General features: G+C 40.2%; 1 protein-coding gene and 1 long non-coding RNA gene across 6 annotated transcripts in view; both read left to right on the top strand.

Annotated features, from left to right (window-relative positions):
- Positions 1 to 23167, top strand: part of ppargc1a (peroxisome proliferator-activated receptor gamma, coactivator 1 alpha) — a 280065-nt gene that overhangs the window by 71638 nt on the left and 185260 nt on the right. The gene's annotated exons all lie outside the window — the stretch shown is intronic.
- On the top strand, positions 1443 to 1747 carry LOC118493525. Its single transcript, XR_004895481.1, has 2 exons — positions 1443 to 1519; positions 1588 to 1747. It is a non-coding gene; the product is annotated as an uncharacterized LOC118493525 (long non-coding RNA).

Genomic DNA, 23167 nt, shown 5'->3' with positions numbered 1-23167 from the left:
CCCTTAACAGCACAAACAATAATTTTTACGGCACAAACGTAGCACAAACTAATAGCAGTGTTTTTAATAGTTTTTGGATGACATGGGGGGGCCAGCTTCACGCAGGTGTTGCAGTTAGAGGATAAACACATGGAAACCAAAGTAGCCATCTTGTTGTACTGCCCCTTTGATGTACGCTCATCTGTCTCTGGACAGACTGTGTATGTTAACCACTAATTAACTGCTGACGCTAAGAGCTGAGAAATAAACTGTCTGTGAAGTTTTACAAAGGCTAAGAGACGTTTGATGGAGCTTGGGTTGAAAATGATTAAAACTGGGATAAATGGCGGCTGGAATTATGCTAGTTCTTGTTGGCAGCTCACCCTCAAAATTTGAACAGCATATTGAATCGACTTCAGAGCTTTAACAGCCTCATTCATCAAGTAAGGTGCAGACTCAAATCTGTAACGTCTTCATCCAAATGCTTCCCACCATACTCTATGTTGCCAATCAGTTTAGACCTCCTCTACCATGAAAACAAAATCATTCACTCATCAACATGAATCCATTTGGTCCACTGTTGCTGAACCTTTGAACTGCTCGCTTCCTACGCTTATATGGCACAGTCAGGCCTGGCTTCATATGTTTATATTTGCTTGTGTTCTTGCTATATGTTTATGCATGTGGGTCTCAAAGGGGTGTGGACTGGAAGCACAATCAAATCACGAAATCCAGAGGGATTAACTGTAATCAATGTACAAAGTTTAGGTGCAAGCCCACCTTCTGGCCTCTGGTGGTTTAAGCTGGCCGAGGGGATTGCCCGGGTTGAGTTAGCTTGGTCGGCGGCTAATTAGATCAGGGAATGGAAAGGTTCCCGTGGCTCCCCCTCACAGGCTGAAGGGTTATTGACATAGCCACAGCAGCAATATCTGCTAATGTCAGTCCAATCTTACTAGCTCCAAACATGAACATAGTGATACTCTGCCAGTCTTGAATTGATGTAGCGGAACTGTGAAGACTTTACTGTCAGCTCATTTTATCCCATCATTTTATCCCATTTTATCCCCATATTTTTTTATTGCAAACTTTTAGGAAAGACAATTACTACTGTATTCAATAGTAGTAAGGTTAAGACATATGCTGTGTCTCAATTCGGATATTTCTGTGAGTATACTTACATATGTTACACTATATACACTATGATGATGTCTGTCATGACACAGATGTTATGCACTGACCCTCATGCACTGACCGTTATAGACTGACCATACACTTCTTTTTTTTAATGGTAAATTGCAGCAGGGCATAGCATTACCACCACTATTTGTTGCCCACCAAATCATATACCGGCTTTTTTCTCACTATCCAACTATAGTATACTCTTCCTTTTTTGTAATTCAATCCTCTTGATAAGCTGTTTTTTTTTTTTGTTTTTTTTTTGTAATTCATTGATCCTTTTTATATGTTTCTATAAACACTGAAGTATATGTTGCCATTTTTTGTTGGCTGTACTCTGTATTTTGCTTGATTGAAGATGGTGGTCTAGGTGCTGCATTTTGTACCATGTGTTGTGCATTGGGTTGTTTTGCCCCTGGAGGCCAGGGTGAGCATATCATGCTCTCACCTGTACACACCTGCAAGCTATAATCACTTTGATGTTTCCTTTGTGTAACTACACCCTGAGGAAGGCTCAAGCTGACACGTGTTGGTGTATTTTTTATGTCTTGCCCTATTTATTAAAGGCCTTTTTATCACTTTTTGTAACCAACCTTGAGTGCCTGGACATGATTTTTTTTATGACTTTCTTGGTCCTAATTCTTCTTCCTTTTTGGGATTTGTATTCCCTTCCATGAGAACTGGTGGTTAAAAGGATACCAGAAGCTCTCCTGCCACTTCTTTCTTTTATAGTAAAGTGGTACTTTTTTGAAAAAAAAAAACACCTGCATACATTTTTATAGTTCAATTCAATCGCAAGTCCTACAGCTTACTCGCCCGCCATTTTCACAAGTTTGAAAATATGTTGGTGGTCCCCTAGCTTCCGTTCCGTTGCAAAGATGGCGACCACTGAGGGCATGTAGTGTCCAGCTTTCCACACTCAACATTTTGACTGTTTGAGTGCAACAACCGGGTACTCGTAGTGCACTGCATTTAGCCATACTTCATCAGTGTAATTACAGAAGTGCACAATTTAAGACAGCAATAGGGTAGTTTATTTTTTTATCCATGTTTGCAAGAAATGGCAATATTAGTCTTCCTGTTGGTTGGTCAGACTGAAATTTACTATTGGATGAATTGCCATGACACTGGGAAACAGATGTCCATGGTCCCCAGAGGATGAACCCAATGACTTTGGTGACCCCCCTAACTTTTCATCTAGCACCACCAGCAGGTGAATTTGTCTAATACTTAGGTTTAACTGTTTGGTTTTCTTTACAGTGTTTGATTTTCTTCAGCTTTACAGACCTGCTCGAGTGGCTAGTCTTGTTAAGACCCACATCAAATAACTGGTCCGTCGCCCAAATTGCTTCCAGGGCAATCTGAGCCAAACTGTCAACATGCAGCCTTACTTACTTTCTTTCTTGGCTCTGAGGAGGCACCAGTAGATTCAACACTGTTTCTTCTCTGGACATGTTGTCATTTTACCTTTGAAATACTGATGCTATTACAGACTAGAATGCTATGTGTGGAACTTGGCTAATGGATGTTGACATATCCCACTGAGAGAGGTCACAGCGGTTTAATATTTTTGAGTGAAGACAACCGTGGATGTGAAGAAGGCACCTTTTTTTAACTGCTTTAAAGTTGAAATTAAATTGTTTTTCCATCAATGATACAGTAAATGTATTATAACTTTGTGGAGCATTTAATAAACCTGTGTTGGACATTTGCAGACCTAGCAGTTAAAGATTACAAGTGGGGTGTGATGCTTGTTGCCCAGTTTGGAAACCACTGCCAAAGCAAACCTTACATCTAGGATTTAAGAAGCACTTTGGCAAAACAGTTGCACTGAACACCAGCATGCTTTTTGAGCTCCTCAGCATTTGAAGTTACTGTCTAACACCAGATTGCCGATCCTGATTAGGAACAATTGATACCGTGCCACAGTCTGAGCTTGACAGTCTTGTGCTACAACTCTTTGTCATCTGGTAAACAAAGCACTGGTGACTGTAGTAATGAGGTCAAACGGTTCACCCCAGGCGCCTATGGGAAGCCAAGCCACCAGGAGTCTGGAGGTTATGCAGCCATTGCCTGCTCTGTCAGCTGATGCCACCTGATAGCGTCTAATGAGAAAAACATGATGGCGCTGTCTCCATTCACTTCGCTCCGAAGCCGTCTGACAAGCATGCAATCTGATCATGTTGTCTGACCACTCTGATACTGATGCTCCCCTTACTTGAGACAAAGCAGACCATTATCAGAAAGCAGCTTCTAATGCACAAACAATCGTTTTATACAGTAGCTGTTCCTAATGTGTGTAGCTGCTCATAATTTAGTTAATGCACATATTGTAATACAAATAAAATGTTGGAGATTTTGGGATGTCAATATGTTCCATTTTAAAGTGTTTACCGTGCAATAGTTTACATCTTGTCATTTTCCAATATTAAATATTGTATGTATTATGTATGTAATAATGTCATTATGTTATAGTAGCCTCAGCACTAATAGTACTTGAGAAGTTGTTATATTTATTACATACATTACAATATACATAAATGTGTATGTGTGTGTGTATATATATATATATATATATATATATATATATATATATATATATATATATATATATATATATATATATATATATATATATATTATAAACACACCCTCACTCACAAGGTTTCCTATGAAGATGCCCATTAAAAACATGACTCTTGTATGTTATTTGATTACAGATTTAAATAATGTACTAATTCATTTTCATTCTATCAGGTATTGACTAATAATCTACTGTGCTTTTAATACGCCCTTATTCCACTATAGAATATCCAAAAAGAGAAGTAGTCTCCTTTTTATGTGAAGGTATTTAGATGCAAGTAGATTTGTAATATTTAACAGTGATGCATGTGCATAGTTTAGACTTTGATAAGAAAAATAACATTCTGTTTCTGAGCCAGAGCACCAAACAAAGAAATTCTTTTTTATAAAGGTACAAAACGGATGTCAGCCTTGCGCTTTTCTGCTCCCAGAGATGATGCTCACGCATCCACTTGATGAACAGGAGCTTGGAAACTCATCATCCCTATCCATCCCCTTCCTTCCTCAAGGTTCCCATTATAATCATACCCCTGAAACAGATCAAGGCCCATTGTTTTCTCCCTTCAAGTCGATAAATCTGATGTGCCTCCTCGGCCTGTGGTCACTTAAAGGCAGCTTGTGAACGAGGAGAGAAAAGCAGCAGTGTGGTGTGCCGTGTCCTACAGACCATTCAGCCAGAATGCAGTACCTGAGCTGTGAAGTGTAGCAAGCAACGCGCTTGAGGAGTTGGATCTTCGCCTCGCAAAAAAGGGCGAGAAAGCTGCTGTAAACATACGCGCCTGGTGAAGGACAAGAATAGGGCTGGAGAGTGGTATACAAGAACTGACTACTGAGCCACAAGATTAAAGAGCTAATTCAGGAAAGAGCGGACTTTAGTCGCTTGTAAAGATACTGCAACTGACTTTTATTTTTCATTGTTCAAATAATGATTCAAACTACTGTGTACCTGCATATTGTCAAAAGGGGGGAGTTTGTTTTGTTTCATCCAGCAACATCAATGGTTTTAAAACTGCCAAGAGGTTAGGCTGTTACTCAGCATGCATATCGTTTGTCTGTGCTCAATCTCCCCATAAGCACACATACAGATGAAGTTCTTTTATGAGCTCGCCGAGTGAGACACCCCCATTGTCACTGTGTGAGGCTGATTCAAAATGGCCGCCCTTAGCACTCAAATTGATCATAATTGTATTCCCAAACTCTTGCTCAGCGGGGCATTACATATTGTGTTATTGACTTTAAAAACACATTCAGCGATTCCACTTGCAATTTCATTACACCGCTGTCAATTACCACTCTGTGAACAAAGCATGCCCGCAAATAAAATGTATGAGGTAATTTTCCAAATGCGACTTAGGAGGTACCACCGTCTGAGCGATGGGCATGCTTAATTTGTGCACTTGCTTACTGCAAATCTGGTTATGCCTTGGCAGCCGTGCACATTTCATTAAAAAAAACACAGGAGACTTGGGGTGATTGCCCCAATGTTCTCACATCAATACATAAACCGCCGGCCAGGCCCAGGTAATTAGGCATTATAAACGTTTGTAAAAGGGAAATTCTTTATCCCTTTTTTGTGTTCAAAGGGAATGCTGGGTTGAGTGCAGAATTTATAAATCATAAATCATGTTAACAAGAACAATTACCTTGCACATCCGTTTCCTTGACTCTGTGTCAAGTGTTTTGTTCGTCTCCCCTCTTCAGTCCTCTCCACTGCCTTAAATGGGAAATAAACAGTGCCACAGTGGCTAGTTTGGCAACATCAGTGTCACCGCTTTTCCACTGTAGCTCCACTATGGTAAAACCTCTCGCTTCTTCGTTTTCTTTTTAAAGAAGGGGAAGTGGAGCATGATCAGGCTTTGTGTGTGTGTGTGTGTGTGTGTGTGTGTGTGTGTGTGTGTGTTGTTTAACTATATTCGTGGGGTCCAAAAACCAGGAATACAGTATACTTGTGGGGTCCGGACAGCTTTGTGGGGCCAAAATGCTGGACCCCACAACTTCAAAGGGCTGTTTGAGGGTTAAGACTTGGTTTTAGGATTAGGGTTAGAATTAAGTTATGGTTAGGGTAAGGGTTAAGGTTAGGCATTTAGTTGTGATGGTTAAGGTTAGGGTAAGGGGCTAGGGAATGCATTATGTCATTGACGAGTCCCCACAAAGATAGTGAAACGCACCGTGTGTGTGTGTGTGTGTGTGTGATCTCTTTTATTCTTGCAGAGATAGTTGCTCATATCGTCTGTTGGCTAAAATGAAGAGGTCATGTGTGTGTTGATGACAGGGTTAGAGGGCGTCGAGCTGCTGGGGGTCACTGATGAGCGCTACAGAGACATAGATGGACGGAATAACCACCCCCACCCTCAACCCCACCATCACCTCCACTATTTCCCCTCTACAGCCAATTACAGTTTGAAGAAAGAAAGTGGGAGACATGTATGTTACAGGCTCAGAGACTCTCAGGCACATACAGTATAACATGACAGCCACTGAGTTTGAAGAGTAGTGATTACTATGGTTTGTGCGTGTCTGTGTGTACACTATCTGTCTGCACATTTTGATGACTTTGATGGATACTGTGTTAGTGTGCAGTCTTCATAAAGAAAAGCGGAGCGACAAGGGCTTTCTCTTTCTGAGCCTGGCAAAAAGTGCTGAAATGGGCTGTATTGATCGTCAGCAAGGGGAGTCAAAACAATCACAATGAATTAAACTCCTCAAGGTCTTAGGCAAAGGGGATTAACAAAATTATCTGGCCTCTATTCTGGCCGTTTGTCGGTGTTGACAAAAGCCTGGAAAGGCAGCGAAAGCAGTTGCCTGCGAGGCGGAGGGCGGTAATGAGTGAAGCATTCTTGATGAGAAACTAACAACAATGTAAACACAGCAGATAAGTGCTTTCTTGGCCTGACAGTATTGATCATGAATAGGCTTGATGCTCAACTTTACAGGGTGAATTGTATTTTCCTGCTGTGTTTTGATAGCCAGCTGTTAACACACTGCAATTACTGGCTGCAAAGACAGTTTTTTTTTTTTTTTTTTTTGGTTTTGTTTGTTGTGATGAGAGGAGGGAGGCTACGGTTAAATGTGTAGCCTCATTACAAAATGCGTGTAAGTGGATGTGAAGCGCAATTAAAAAGTGAAACAAAGCCTTTGTTTCAAATCATCAGCAATGAAACCCGAAATTATCATTATCGCCACGGGTGTGTTTGGTTGCAAAATGTTCTTGAATCAAATGGTTTGACTCTGCCTTTGGTGTTGGCCTTTTTTCCCTCCTTCTCTCCTCTTAGCAATGGACTTGACTCATACCTAATTAATTTGCAAATTTTATTCTCAATAAAGTGCTTACAAAAAGATAATTGTGACTTTATTAACAGTTTCTTGGGCAGCAGATGGTGTTCTGCAGGCCTGCCATGTTGAATTAGTGATGACGCTGTCGTTTTATGTGCTCTGTACTGTGGCAACCCATAAAACTCCTAATTAAGGCTACAAATTAATACTACTTCTTCCCAACATTATACCCAGCCATTTCACCCTAGATTAGTGTAAACAAATTCAAATATACAGGTAATTCTGCCATTAGTATGCACATTTCTCTGTGTACAGTAGCTGCATTTATTTAAGGAATCCCTCTTATTACAATCATTTGTTATATATTAAGAGCAATTAAATGCCTATTAAAGATGCCAAAGCATTTGTTCGCTTGTTTGTGCTCAGCTTTTAGAAGACATGCTGTTCCTTGGAGCCAATTCTCAGTAAACTCCATCGACTTAATCCCTCCGATGTTTTATTAAAAACAAATTATGTCCGACTTCACCGCCGGTAATCCAGCGCATCAAGTATTGGTAACCGCCTGAAGGAGAAGTGCTTGCATTTTAATTAAGAGCCCAAGTAACGAGGCAGCAAAGTGTGCGGATTAGTGTGTTTACTCAGGGAGAGCAGGAGGGAAAAAAAAGATTTTATTTCATTTTTTTAATCTGGTCTTGGATCAGCTCCAAGTGTACAGTGACTTGACATGTTTCAGGAATTGAGACATTGATCTTATTTGGCAGAACAGAGACCTGCTAGGTGTTGGAACATCTTCTTAAGTTGTCTTTTTTATGGCCCAGGTCCTTTTTTAATGGCATTTCACATTCTTACTGATTCAGTTTTGTTTACCTCTTAGATTTATTTATTTTTAACATTAATATATTTTTCACACCAATACCGTTTTATAAACTCTTTAAACTTAAAGTTTTCCTCCAAACTTATGTCTTGCTTCATGCACTTGAAAACTTGTGGCAGTTGTTCCAGGTAGAATTATTCTTGATGGCTTCTTTGAAATGAATAAATATAAATGCATGTTGGAATAGTTAAATGCTTTAAAGTGGTCATATTGTGCTTTATGGCAATGTGTAGTACAACAAATATATGATGTTTTCTGAAAATGAAACCACATAAACCTATTCTGGTACAACCTCTAAATACAATTATGAACTTGAAAATGAGCATAATATGAGCACTTTAATTATATCACAGCTCACAGTAAAATATGATTTGTGTGTCCATTCAACCATACTTGTATATATTTTGACAAAATAAACTTCACACTAGCGCCGCTAGCTTCCTCTGGAGCTTTTAACCACATCTCACACTCTTAATCAGTGTATTTTGACACAATAATCAAGGTCCACTTAATAATTTTTCTGGAGCTTTCTCTCAGTCTTTATCAGTGAATACAGTTTGCACAGTTGTCATAAAGTTGGTTCAGTTGGTCGAGAGTGAACTAGCATGTTCAAAATGTGTTTCATCTTCCTTAATGATCGTATAGTTCCATCTATGAAAAATGTACCCATGAAACTTAGTAATTGCCTACCTTCTATAGTGTGGTTATACATTTAACAAAAACAAACTGCAATTGTTTCAACTGAAACATAATGGCTTGGCATATTATACCACACTATATATCATGCTGGTAATTTAGTGCCAAGGGGCTATCAATGCATGCTGTAAATGTTTTGTTGTTAGTGAGCTTTTTTTGGCACAGACACATCAGAACCTTCTAACTTGAGCCAAGGTGGGATCAGAAAGCTCCAGAGATTGGCAGATCCTACCCTTGAGTATCTCTGCGTACAAACTATAATTGACATACTCAGACATAATCCCTTGTGGGACTTTCACACTGTTCCCAGACTTTAGTGGGAGATTGCCGCTGCTTGAAGAAGTCATGACCACTGTTTGATCAAAGGGTCTCTGCTCCTAACGCCCACTGCTTTCTGCCAGTGCTTGATCTGGATCGATGCAGGAGTTACTGTACAGAATCCTCAGCTTCCTAGAGCTCTGCAAACCCACTTTTGCCAGTTAGAACGGGAAGTCATGTTAAGTTCATGTGCGTACTCTTTCTCATGTATTTCTTGGCCATGTGGTACTTTTTCAGAGTATGTTGCACCCTTAGCAGTGAGACAGCTTTGCTGTAGAAACACATCAGGAGCTATCTCGAGAAATGTCAAGTCTTTTATAGCAAAGCAAGACTCTATTTCAAATGTAGATTGTTTACACCAACTTACTGTTAATAAGAAATATTGGACTAATGAATCAATCATGTTCCTTCATGAATGCAGCAGTTTATTTTGCCTCCAGCTGTGGGATGTTTGATACCACTGTATATGAGCTTCTGCCTGCAATTACAAACCAAAAGTGTTCTAACAGGCATTTTTATTGTTTGTCTTAACTTTTCTAATAGCAGGCACAAAGCCAGACTTTGAGTTCATATAAATGCTTCCTATTACCGTTAAAAATCTGTCTTTAGCCTAAGAACGCCAAACCAGCTCAGCTCGTTCCTTTATCAGCTTACAACCAGAGTTCTCTGGGTGCTAATAAATCCAGTGAATATTGTTCATTGTGAGTTTCCCGTCTTACCAAACAAGAATAACAAGAAAAGACCCATAATTACAGAATTTACTGCAGTTTGAGAACTTCACCCAAAACTTTTCTGTTCCCATTAATGGAAAATATGGTAATTCGTTTTTCATATTCCCTCATACATCGGAGGTTGATATAACTTATTCATGACAGCGCAAACAAGAATCGCTGTTGTCTGTCCATATACTTTTAGCAGTTCTAGATGGAAGCAGGGGATCCACTGATTCAAGCAGCAATTGAGCCTTTGCCTCTCTCTCCCTTTTGGTGCGATACCCACCGGATATAAATCAACAGCATCATTTAGTGGGGCACTGTTTCATCAAAGCAGGAGTCAAGCCGAAAAGATTCAGAGTGGAGCATAATCAGTTTGAGGGACAAAGGTTTATTTATTCCAAACTAAATGAAATTACTCTACGTCTTGAGTGACATTTATGGGTGTGCTACCTGCAGTGCTGACATGTTTACAAAGTGAATACATTAAAAAATGCATACCCTGGTTAGTTCTGGTTATGGCTTAGACACACTGCACATCTCTGACCTTAAATATAGATCAGGCTCTTCTCATTGTCAACAAAGCCATCAAAAGACAAAACAACGATAAATGTGTCTTGTCTGATGGAGCTTATTCTTCTCTGCCACAGTCCAAAAACTACATCAGCCACTGTTGCCCTCAGTTCCTTTACTATAACAAGCATGGGCACAGGAGTTTAGTTTGAGTCAATCGTACATACTTTCCTTGTGCCACCACCAAATAACCACAGCAGACTTTGTCTTGATGATCCTTTTTTGATGGCATTATATTGAATAACTATTTTATCTTTTTAATTGAACAATTAAAATTCAGAATAAATAAACAGTTGTGTGATGCTCAGATAAAAGGACTGTGTGATGTGTTACCTAGTTTATTACAGCTGTTTCATTGTGCTGTATGTGCTGTAGGAGATTTTAATGTCAAACTCTGATGTGTAAATTGAGCTAAAGAAAATGTATAGGCTAATGTTGTAATCTGAAGCTGAAAGTCCCCAACAAGTGCGCTACTTACCCCTGTGTTTTGTTTGTTTTGTGTGTGTGTGTGTGTGTGTGTGTGTGTGTGTGCCCAGCTGTGTTAGAAAATGTCAATGTTTTAAATGAAAGTTTATATTTGTGACCTGTTTTTAAAGAGGCTGCAGACAGGATATGGAAGTGCTGAGAGACAGACTAATGTAGGGCTGCAACTAACGATTATTTTAATAATCGATTAATCTGTCGATTATTTTTTTGATTAATCGATGAATCAGATAAAAAACAAAAGCATTAATTTACATCAACTCAATACATACATACATACATACTTGTTGTTTTAGTTAATAGTTGTGTAAAGGTAAGTAACCCAAAGAGCAGATACACACACACACACACACACACACACACACACACACACACACACACACACACACACACACACGTTCACTTGAAGCTTATTCATTAAATTATTACCATCATTGTAGTAAGTGCAAGTTAACTTCATTTATAGTGAAGTGCTATAAAAGAACTTTAAAATGAAATTAAAAAGTACAACACACACACACATATTTGTCAACAATAACGGATATGGGACAAAGCACATAATATATACATGACAATAGATTGAAAAATTAATGGGCCAAAAAATGCGAGTGAAGAAAAACGTATCTTTAGTCTTGCTTTACTACTGTTATTAACAAGCTAACGCTAGCTTGTCAAGCTGGATAACGAGTAAACACCACACCAGCACCAGAAGAGGAACGTTACGTTCCTCACTTCAAAACGGAACAAACGTAGGATTCTGTAGTGACATTACCCTGCTGTTGAACTCCCTTCCTCCTCATCAAGGACTCCAACGTGTTTACGTTTTAGGTGCTGAATCATCACCGTGGTGCGCCCGTGCCATGCCGTGTCACTTTTGCTTATCTTGCAATTAACACGTTTTCGATTTATGTAGTGTGAAATGCTCCCACACCTTGGATGACTTAGGTCGCACTGATTTCTCTGCCTCCGCCATGTGTTTCAGAACAACGTTAGGGGTCTCTCCGGTCTCTCTCTGTATTTCCTCTACCCCCGCTCTGCTCTTTTTTCTTTTCTTTCGCTCCGCGCCGCTCCGCTCCGCACGGCACTCAACTCAATTGCTTTTATCTCCGTGACGGAGTGGCATGTTGCGCGACACAACGAATCGATAATGAAATTCGTTGCCAACTTTTTTAATAATCGAATTTTATCGATTCGTTGTTGCAGCCCTAGACTAATGCATTGGTTTTTGGTCGACAATAAATTAAGACTTAAACCAGCTTTATCCTTTAAACATACTGTACATACTGTACATCCATTTAGGCGATAGGTGCCAATGGTCCACTGTATGATTAATATAGTATTTGGTGTCATTATTCCTCTTCTGCCATCTTGATGTCACAGCTCCAAGTACATTGTTTCATGTTGTTAGACAATTGCTCATTATCTACCACTAACCGATCCAATTCTTGGGGATTATTCCTCAATTAAAGGTTATTTCGCCTCTTACTGGAGGTGTTGTGGCCCTGGTTTGAACCGGCTCGCCTGCCAGAGGATAAGTGAATGACCCCAGAGAGAAAAAAGGAGAAAAAATCCCTCTGTTGGGACTATTTCAGGAAGGGTGAAAAACACCCATGCAGGAATTTTATAAATTACTGTTAAATATAATGGCTCTGTTAGTACTGAAGAAGCAGCACTGGTAGCATTCATCCTGCTATAGGACTGCATGGGTGAATATGAGGGCTTCATACTACTAAAGAGGTGGGTAGGAGTTGGACGCGGGCGACGTAGCGCAGCGAACAATGTGCCATTGTCGCCGCTAAGGCTGGGCTGTCACACATTGCTCTGATCATTACTTACCCACAGACGTCCAATGTCACGCACAATATCCCCGGGTGTGCCCTTCATAGGTTGTTGTGCATCCTCCGATCGCTCCAGCTTGCTTAATGATAACAGGCAGCAATTACACTCACATGCCTGCACACTCACACACACAAACAAGCCTGCACACAGTACTGTACTGCAGGAAAACAAACACATTGGGCACCCGCCTGCTCGCCTTCTCCCTTGGCCTTTTTGTTTAGGAAGGAAGATAAATATCCCCATAATAGAAAAAGCCTATTCCTGATGCATTTTCAACAGTCCACTGCCTCAATTACATGTATTTACTTACAAGTCTGAATTTATTCTCTGCCCGCTGCAGTCCGATTTGTTTTGAATGGTAAATGAAAAGGTCTCCTGTGCTATTGTGGCAATATTTTAACGGTTTGCTTCACCAGCACACCTTCCAATGAACTTTATGTGTGTGAATTGTTTAATAAATCCGCTGAGAGTTTTGAGGTTATAGAGACGGGTGGCTTGGGTGTTAGTACGCCACAATGAAAAGAACAGTTTATAAATTGCAGCCTCGTCGGTATAAAGGACCCCTACAATACGATCCTGCACTGAGGGGAGGGGATTATAGGAGAGGCCAGGATATTATTCACACAGGGTGTATGAGTTGACACTGTACTGCAGGAGTGTGAGAAGTAGTCACACTATTGCTTTCCCAACTGGAAATGCCGGCAGTATGCGAAGCCATCTTTTGAGCCGCAGTTAAATTTCATGGGACTGTACGCATATGATGTCAGAGTATGGCTATCAGGGGACACGACTGAGCTGGTGTGCTGGTAGGGTGGCACGCGTATTGAGATCATGATTATAGCTGTGTCTAAACTCCAGTCCCTTTGTGACAGAGCCATTAGCAGGCTGTCACACTCTTCAGCGCGCTCCATGTATGTGACCACTAATGCTAATACACTGACTGCAGCTCACATTCACATGTTAGATAATGCCCAACACTGTGGCATTGACCCTGGACACATGGATACTTTTAGAGGAAATGCGAGTAGCATAAAATCCTTTTTTTTTTTTTTGTTTAGTTAGTTGCCATATTTGGCATATGTGTTGTTGCTCAGTGAAGGATCAGGTTTCATGTACAGTATATCCAGGTGTGCATTTCCACTATGCCTCCACATGCTTGCTAATCCTCATATTACTGGTTTATACAAGCAGGGCTGAGCAACACCAAGCTGCAAAGTCACATTGCCAAATTGATTGCCCATTTAAAAGGATTGTGGCTTTTACAAGGTTTGGCCTCCTTCAGTTGAGTGCAAATCGAGTGCCACTATATTAAGTGGTAAGACCAGAGTGGTGATAGATTACCTTTGGCCACTCAGTTTAATTGTTGGACTTGGTGGCAAACCTGTTAAAAGAAAAAGGGGGGAAAAAGGAAAGGGCTAAATCGAGAATGTTAAATATTGAAGTGGTTGCCGGAGGGCTAATGAAATTAACAATGCAAGTAAACAGCCTCCTCCAAGTGCCAGTGCCACATCCTCCTCCTCCTCCTCCGCTGCCTCGCTGTGTTATCGTGAGGAGAGCTTCAGGGCTGGGGGGGGGGGTTGTGTTCACAGGTGCATGGAGGGTTTAGAGGGGGTGATCCAAGGTCAGAAACCCCCAGTATTAGTACCATCTCCATCCCACCAGTACCTCCTTCATGCGCAACTCTATCTCCACCATGCTGCATCAGCTCTATAATATCGTCAACCATAATCCGCTTCCCTGCCTCTACCTCTGGCCAAACGGCACAACTGAGCTTTAAGGCTTCATAACAAAGCTGCCATGATGTATTTATCTTTTATTATTTGAATACCTTTGGCATCCTCCTTGCTTAGATATCCATTCATTAAAAAGGATGAAGCTACCTATTTTGGGGTCTAACTTTGTATGCTACATGAAAAACTGTCTTCAAACTACTTCGATCAAAACTGTTTTTCTAATAATTTGTTGTAGTTAAGAGATGAAGCACAGCCATGTTTTCTTATCTTTGTAAAGGCTGTGATTTAGCAGTGGGAAAGCTTTGACGATTGTGTTTCAACTTGAAATGGCTCTGTGTGACATAATTATGTCAGTGCAGGCTTATTGCTGCTGTTTTCTTAGATGAAGATGTTGTTAGCTGTTGGGCAGCTAGCTGAGGGCTTGGCTCTACTGCGTTCGTATTTATTTTAGTTAAACACAGGCAACACGCACACACACACATGCGCACACACACACACACGCGCGCACACACACACACACACACACACACACACACACACACACACACACACACACACACACACACACACACCTACATACACCTGGAACAGTTATCCAGTAAAGCCGCTAGAAGCCAGGAGAAGGAGCTTATCCACATTACACACACACACACACACACACACAGTACACAGACATGGATAGACATCCATAAATCCACAAGCACACACTTATTCATCCTTGCAGTGTGTGCATCCCCACCAGTGTTCTGTTGCTTAACACAGAAACCATATGCATACAAACGCACACAGACCCACACACATACAAGAGCCAGAATACCACACGGTGAACTGGTCCAGTTGGTGGGTAGTTGGCTTCGAAAGACACCCAGCGGAGCCTGGATTGGAGGGTCCCCTCTGTCCTGAAGAGGACAGGTTCAGAGCAGATGTGCATCTGAGGGACTCATGCCTAAATCCTGTTTGACTGCTGCGCCCGTGAAGAGCGAGAGAAACTTAACAAATCAATTCCTCCTGGATTAAACTCCTTTCAGATTCTTTTGTTATTCTCACTCTTGTTTCGGTAACACTTAACATTAGGATGCAGAACATCCTGAGGAGTTACCATGGAATAATAACAAATCAAGAACTAACTGATAACTAACTAACTTAGTTTTTCTCGATTGCTAAGACACATTTCTTGAAAGCTGCTCTCCTTTTCTCTAAACTGTGAACACAAAACCCAATTTTCAAGCTACATTCACAAAACCTCAGACTCTTCTTGCAAAACCAAACTTTCACCTCAAAACAGTTCAATCTGTGCTCAAAACTGAACTATGTTGTCAAATCGTGCCCCGAGTCAATCAAAATTAAAAACACTACTTAACAGTCAATAAACACTACGTAGAAAAATAGAAAACACAATGCTCAGGACATGAAGCTGGAGAAATAAATGTTTATTGTTCACTGTAGGCTAAATGCATGTTGCAAAACAAAAAAACACTGTGCATTTAGCACTTGTACAAAAAGACAAAACAGAAATCTTGTGCATTTACACGTAGCACTTGTAAAAACAAACAGAAATCTTATGCGTTTGCCACTTGTGTACAGTAAGCCCATGTAAAAATAAAGTACAAAAATATACAAATAAGTGCATTACTCAGCCACAGCATCATGTCTCCGTACTGGGTCAGGCCACAGGACTTCATCCACATCACAGGCCACATTTTGTCTGGCCAGGCAACGGGGGAAAAAACCCCTTGCCTGCCGTATCCAGGCTTGGCATGCCTCCACACCTATGTCACCACAGGCAAGTCCCATGGCTTGCAGGAGATTTACCCTGGTGTAAGGTTGACGTTCATATACCTTCCACCGCCATGAGGAGAAGAATTCCTCAATGGGGTTTAGGAAAGGTGAGTACGGTGGAAGGCAAAGATTGATAAAGCCTTGGTTCATATTGAACCACTCTCTAACCTGGAGGGCTCTGTGAAAACTCACATTGTCCCAAACAACAACATAGATGGGATGCTCATCCTGCTGCCCTAATAGAGCATCTCGCATGTGATTGAGGAAAATGAGGAGCTGGTGAGTGTTGTAGGGCCCCAGGTTGGCATGATGGTAGACAACCCCATGATTGCTGATGGCAGCACATAATGTGACATTGCCACCACGCTGCCCAGGAACACCAACAATGGCCCGATGGCCAATCACATTACGGCCTCTCCTTCTCCTTTTGGTGAGATTAAACCCAGCTTCATCCATGTAGATGTATTCATGGGGTCTTCCTCTGTAGAAATAGATATAGTTTTGTAAGTGATACAGAAAAAGTGATTTAGGCCACTACAGTAAATCACTACTTAGAGTAATCAACATTGAATGTGTCTGGATATATGCCAACCTGTACGTACTGGAATCTTTGCTCTTTGACTCTGTCTGAGTTGCGCTTGAGGACACGATCAACAGTAGAGAGGCTGACACTGTTGATACCCTCAAAATTTACATGGTCCTCAATGATCTTCTGCTGAATTTCACTCAGTTTAATGGCATTGTTCTCACGGACCATATCAACAATTAGGGTCTCTTGGTGTGGGGAGAACATACCTGTCCTCCCACCCCCATGTGGCAGTCTTTCAATTCTACAAAAAGAGAACATGGAGTTACAAAAAATATACATGGAATACTAGGCCTACAAACAGTTAGACCAACCCTCCATTACAATACTACAGTACATTGGTACAGTGATGTACTGAAACATATATTTACTTACAGTATACTGTGGTACAGTATATAGTATGTCATACAGTAATTGCTGTCAACATTTACATACTGTACTATAATGTCAAAAAAAGGTAATTACCTGTTCTCTTCTCTAAATCTTCGGATTATGGTGGACACAGTGAATCTACTGATGTTTGGTTGTACCCTTTGTCCAGCCTCCCTCATGCTCATACCATGGACAAGAACATGGTCAATCACAGTAGCTCTGATTTCATCAGATATTACTGTTCTTTGTCTTCGCTGACCACCTCGACCACCTCGACCTCCTCTCACACAAACTCTTCCTCTCAGATTTCTATCCATTGTAGGGCCTCACAAACCAGTGCTCTCTGAACTGGCTTATATGTTCCCTCACATCATTAGCCACAAGTGTGATCAATTTTGAGTTGTTGTGTTCAAGTGGTGACACCTGTGCTTTAATTGTGTTTGACTTTTGTCACCTGTGCTCACCATTATGCAGCACGGGTGCATCACAATGAAAATGTGTTGGCAAGTTGTGTCTAAACAGGTGAAAAGTGGTTATGGTTTTGCCAAAAGAGTGATTGATTCAATCAGTGGGTTCAGGCAACTGAGCATTTGGTTCAGACAATAGGGTTTAGTGTTTTAGCAATTGAGAAAAACTGTAATCAACCGCTAAACAAGTAGTTCCTAAATAACTCCTCTCAGCAAGGACCAGATAGTAGATAGTAAGTTACTAGAACAGACTGCCTGGTACAATGTTAATAGGTCCGTATGTAATGATTTTAGGTGTCATTGATTTCTTCCTGCTGAACTCTAAACTAATAACTTAGTTACTATGTTTGTGCTCCCTTAAGTGAAGCGGTGTATCATACTGAGTCTGGACTTGATCATTACTTCAGTACCTTAACATTACTGTACTTGCCAATTTAGTGTTCCTCAGTAGGTTGCACATGAAAGTCACAAATATTTTAATCATCATTCAGAGCACATTTCCATTAATGTTCACATTATCAGTGTTATCAGTGGGTATAAATAGTTATTCTATTCTTATAAGTGCAATGCCATTTTTAATTGCAGTCCCCTACACTACTGAACAAAGTAATCTCATTACTGTAGCACGTTATGTAGTAATGTGTCACTGCCCATTGGTATGTCATATTATTAACTATGTAAACAACCAGAAAAGCTGTCAGTCAGCTAACTATTGTTCTGTTACAGTGCCTATAAAAAGTATTCAACTTCCACTGGACTTTTACATGTTTTGTTGTTCCACAACAGTGAATCAGGGTGGATTTAATTAAGATTTTTGATACAAATCAACAGAAAACAAATCTTTAAATTGATTTAACATAAGCACAATTAAGAAACACAAAATAATTGTTTGCAGGCTTATTAAGTCAGTTATTGGCAGCAGTTACAGCCTTCAGTCTATGTGGATAGGTTTGTATCAGCTAAGAACAGCAAAATAACTCTAAAATCAAGGAATATTATCTTTGACTAAAAGTAACTCAGGAACTACTTGTTAGCTATTCATTAATAACAAGTTATTTAATCATTCATTGGAAACTACTCATTAGAAAAGTATGTACCTTTTTATACAAAAGGTTCCTATTGTCTTTTTCCACAACCTGTAAAGTCTAACTTACATTGACATATTTATAATTAAATATTTTTTTCAGTTTTCTTCACATTTAAGGACATGATATTTACACTTTGGAACATTTGAATTCCTCACATCAGTGCCTCAACAGCTACAGAACATGGTGGCTTTTTACTACTCGAGCACAGGGGTCCGTTTCAGAAAGCAGGTTTAGTGAAAACTCTGAGTTTGTTAACCCTGAGATGAGGGAAACTCTGGGTTTTCCGTTTCAGAAAGAGAGGTAACTTAACCTCAGAGTCAGTTACTATGGTAACTGAGTCTGTGAACATAACCTGGTCGGGAGCAGGTTTTCTTCAATACACCTCGAGTTTCTCTCAGTCTCCTCCCTCTGACACAGCGCTTTTCCATTTCCTCATTCATTCATTCAGTCTGTATCAGGCGCATTTTAGTGCAGTTTGTTATCTGCATGAATAAAAAAAAAGGGTTGGTTTATTAACTGTTAGGCAGACTTTAAAACATTTTTGTTCCGAACATGGCATTTCCTTTTGTCAACGATCCCATTGATGGAGAAGCTGTATTACTTTGTTAGTTAAACATATGTCGATACAATGATATTGAGGCCCCGACTATAGATGTATTTTCATTTCCAGATGCTAGCCTACCTATTTGGGTAGTATCGTTTTTCTTCACAGTCGATTAAATATCCGTCCTCATATCACTAACGTCACCCATCGTGGACATGCTCTTACATCCCAGCAGATTCTTTGTGTCGCATTACATTTTTTTGCAAATGGCAGTTTTCTTTACCACATTGGTGATGCGGAGCATATTAGTAGAGCCGTCAGAAGAGTGTGACTCGTTCTGAAACGAGAGTAGAGTTCCCTGGACACAAACCAGTAAGATACATTAAAAAGAAATAAATGATTGTCAATCATAATTATGTTAATGATGGTGCTGCAGGCTCAGAATGGGATTACTAGTAGTTTACTTTTTCGCCCACAGGATTGCACCTAAATAAAATTATAGGTGTAGCCTACTACCATTCCAGTTCTCACCAGTAATATTATAGGTTACCTGTGATTAAATATGAAATTAATACACTATATTAGAGCTTACGCATTGACTCGAACAGCAATTTTCTCCCACGCCAATTCTCTCTCTTTTGCAGCAGCAGCCGTGTTGCATTTTTTAACGAAATACATGTTCAAAGTCGCTGTATGTGGCATGAGTATTTCCGCCGACCACTTTGTTTTGTGGTTGTTGCCATGGTGAATCGTAGTATCATGGCTCCATTCATGCTGCCTTTCTATTGTGGTGGTGCACACGCTTAGCTCTAAGTCAACCTACTCCGAGTTGATTGAACCAGCACAAATCAGCTGTTCTGGAACCGAAAACTCAGAGTTTCCCATCTCAGGGTAAATCAACTCAGAGATCAGGGTTAGACTCAGAGTTTGTTAAACCTCCTTCCTGTAACGGGCCCCTGGGCTTGGCTCACATTTGCCAAAGAGGTAAACAGCATTTCAGGCATACTGTTTGTTTGACGCCAGCCTTTTCAGCGTCCTTCACCACCAGTGGTGGCAACCATCTTAGCAGGCTGGGATCCAAACCCCCTCCAGAGAGTGTACTTTTTTTTTTTTTTTTTTTAAGATTATTTTTTGAGCATTTTTAGGCCTTTATTGACAGGACAGCTGAAGAAATGAAAGGGGAGAGAGAGGGGGAATGACATGCAGCAAAGGGCCGCAGGACGGAGTTGAACCTGGGCCCGCTACGTCGAGGAGTAAACCTCTATATATGGGCGCCCGCTCTACCAACTGAGCTATCCGGGCGCCCGAGAGTGTACTCTTTTCTCGAATATGAGCATGGGATTTGGTTTTGCTAACAAAGCCGTTTTCACAGTTTGTTGTGGTGCACATGAATATTCATGCACTATTGCTTGGCTCAGTATGTCCTCATAAAAGAAAGACAATTGTTACTTTTTCTTTTTTCTTCCACCTGTGTTTTTCCATTGTTTCATGAACAGTGGTTAGACTTAGACATTTGATAGGGGCTGACAGAGGTAGGATTTCATTTTTCTAATATAATATTTTGCATGAATATTTCCAAGACAATGTTGTGAGAAGGAAAACTATGCATGACCCTTTTTTATTATAAATTATTACCACAGCAATGGCTGCTGATATACATGACCTGAACATGTTCAACCAAAGAGCGTTAACAAACGTAATATTTGGCACATTTTTGCAGTGATCTCATGTTTTATAAGTGCTTTATAAGATTAAAATCTTACCATGAGGTCATTTAAATAGTATACTGAATATCTGTCTGTGTGTGTGTATGTATGTATGTGTATATATATATATATATATATATGATAAAAAGTCATGAAGAGATGCTGGTATTAGGAGAAAAGTGTCTTGTCTCCCTTTCTAACCCAACTGTGCCATGTTTTTGATATACTGGATGCAATATAAAGACCATGTTGTACTGCATGGGTAGTATAGGTGTAAAGTTTGACAGTCATTGCTCATTAAAATCTGAATTCAAGGTAGAATTTCAAATTGCAATCAATGTTTGCATCACAATCAACACTTTTCTCAAAGGGAGAGCTCAAACCTTGAATTGTTGTCTAATGAGAAAAAACTATACATGTTAGACAGGTGCATCTAAAGAGGTGTCTCCAATAAAAACCTTGCCTGTCCCCTGTTTTCATTATTTTGAAAGCCGCTGAGTGTGCTGCTTTAAGGTGGTGATTGATTTTTAGCTCCAATGTCACGCTATCTGTCTTTCTTTGTAGAATTTGTTTTTGAACTGACAATGGTCAGGAAAGTCAACACACCCTGAAGCCATGGCCTTGTATGTTTATCTACTCCATGAATGAATAATGAACAAATGGAATTTGTGTGCAGCCCTTTATTTGCTCCATCCTGCGATGATGCCGTTGGTGTTGGCTGTTTGTGTTTAGTGCATCTTCAGGCTGTAGTATGAACAAAATAATAACTCCACTTTAACCATCAAAGTCGCTCAACCTTTTTAGTATTATCATCATGGACATTTCTCTCGGAGGGCTTTTTTTAAGTAAGGCCTCTGAGTGCTTCTTCATTAACCACCAAAAGTGTTAGTGTGACAGAACTCAGCACAAAACTAAAACATCCATCCAACCATCTTGACTCACTTTATTGAAACACTGAAATCAGAGCACAACACAGATCCGACTGTATGCTAGTTGGAATAAAAATGTATAACTTACTATTGCATTAATAGACAATTTAGCAATGTTAGGTTAGGTTGTTATGTTAAATAGAGTTGTTTTCCCTGTCAACCAAATGCCATTTGTTTTCTGTGTGACTGTGTAGGGTAACAAGGTTGAATAGGCATGACGTCTAATAATCATGCCAGAAAATATACCTCCGACTGGTTAAAAGCATTCCGCTGATGTTTCCTCTATTTTATGCATGCCCTGTAACCTCCGGTTTCCTCTTTCTCACCCACCTCTCCTGCTAGCTATCTAGCTCTGCATTACCTTCAGCGGGGATTAACATAGCATTAACAGCTTACACCGTTTTCCTCTGTTGGTCTCTCACTCTTTGTTTTTTTTTTTCTCCCCCTTCTCCCCAAACCTTTTACTTTTCAGAGTTAAAATAGAGGATTTGATTTTTCATGCAAAATCAGAGCAAAGCCAAAATGAAGATGCCAGTTAAATTAAGAGATATTCCACGGGGGGCTGGAGGCGAAGAGCGCTGCTCTGACTGAGAAACAATGAGGCACTGCACGGCGCACCCAGAGGACCAGCCTAGTGTCTGATGTTGATTTAGCTGTAGAACGCTAGTTATTCCTGCACGCCACCAAATCTAGTTATAACTATGTTGAATTAATTTGGCAGGCCTCTAAAGAAAACCGAAGTTGGAGGAAATTGAAGAAAAAGATTGAAGTAGAGGAGTAAAGAGTGGTGATTTTAGTAGCCATCTAACTTGAGCTTAAAAAATCTTTAAGATATTAAGTATTCTTCTATAGTTTAGACTCCTTCAGTAGCAGGCCTACATGCCACCTTCCCTCTAACACATTACACTTGAAGTGATCCAAAGTGTTGCCCTCTCCTGCCTGCAGCAAAGCACAGCAACCTGGATTTTAAAGTCTTCCACTGCATGTTAATGAGAAAATAATTAGCATTTTTTGATTACATGTGCACTCAAAACCACCCTTATTAACATACTATAGTTAATAATACTAGCTTTACTAATAATGCCATTGTAATATTTGCTTTTACTGTTTACATTCATGGTGATTTTTGCTATACGCATTCCTATCCTGCTGTGTTCTTCCTGAATGTGCACCTGCTGTAGGTCTTTTAAAATCCATTTTTATTGCTCTTGAATACAGTTTTAGGGCAGGCAGATATGCAGCTGTAGGATTGCTAAAAGTGCAGCCACCAAATTCTGCAGATTAGGTCAGACTCAGAGCCTGTGGGGACAGGCATCTGTTGCCGTCAAATGCTGAATACTGTTGTTACTATAGATGCACTTATGCAATAGTGTTTGATTGTTTTTGCTCCAAAAAAATACTTGATTCCTTTGATTTGGTACAACGTATGCCTGTAGTGTTTTAGTTTTTCCCATTC

Source organism: Sander lucioperca, chromosome 17 (genome assembly GCF_008315115.2).
Source record: "Sander lucioperca isolate FBNREF2018 chromosome 17, SLUC_FBN_1.2, whole genome shotgun sequence".
Classification (NCBI taxonomy): Eukaryota; Metazoa; Chordata; class Actinopteri; order Perciformes; family Percidae; genus Sander; species Sander lucioperca.
The sequence above is the reverse complement of the archived record's forward strand: the minus strand, read 5'-3'. Positions and strand labels throughout refer to the sequence as shown.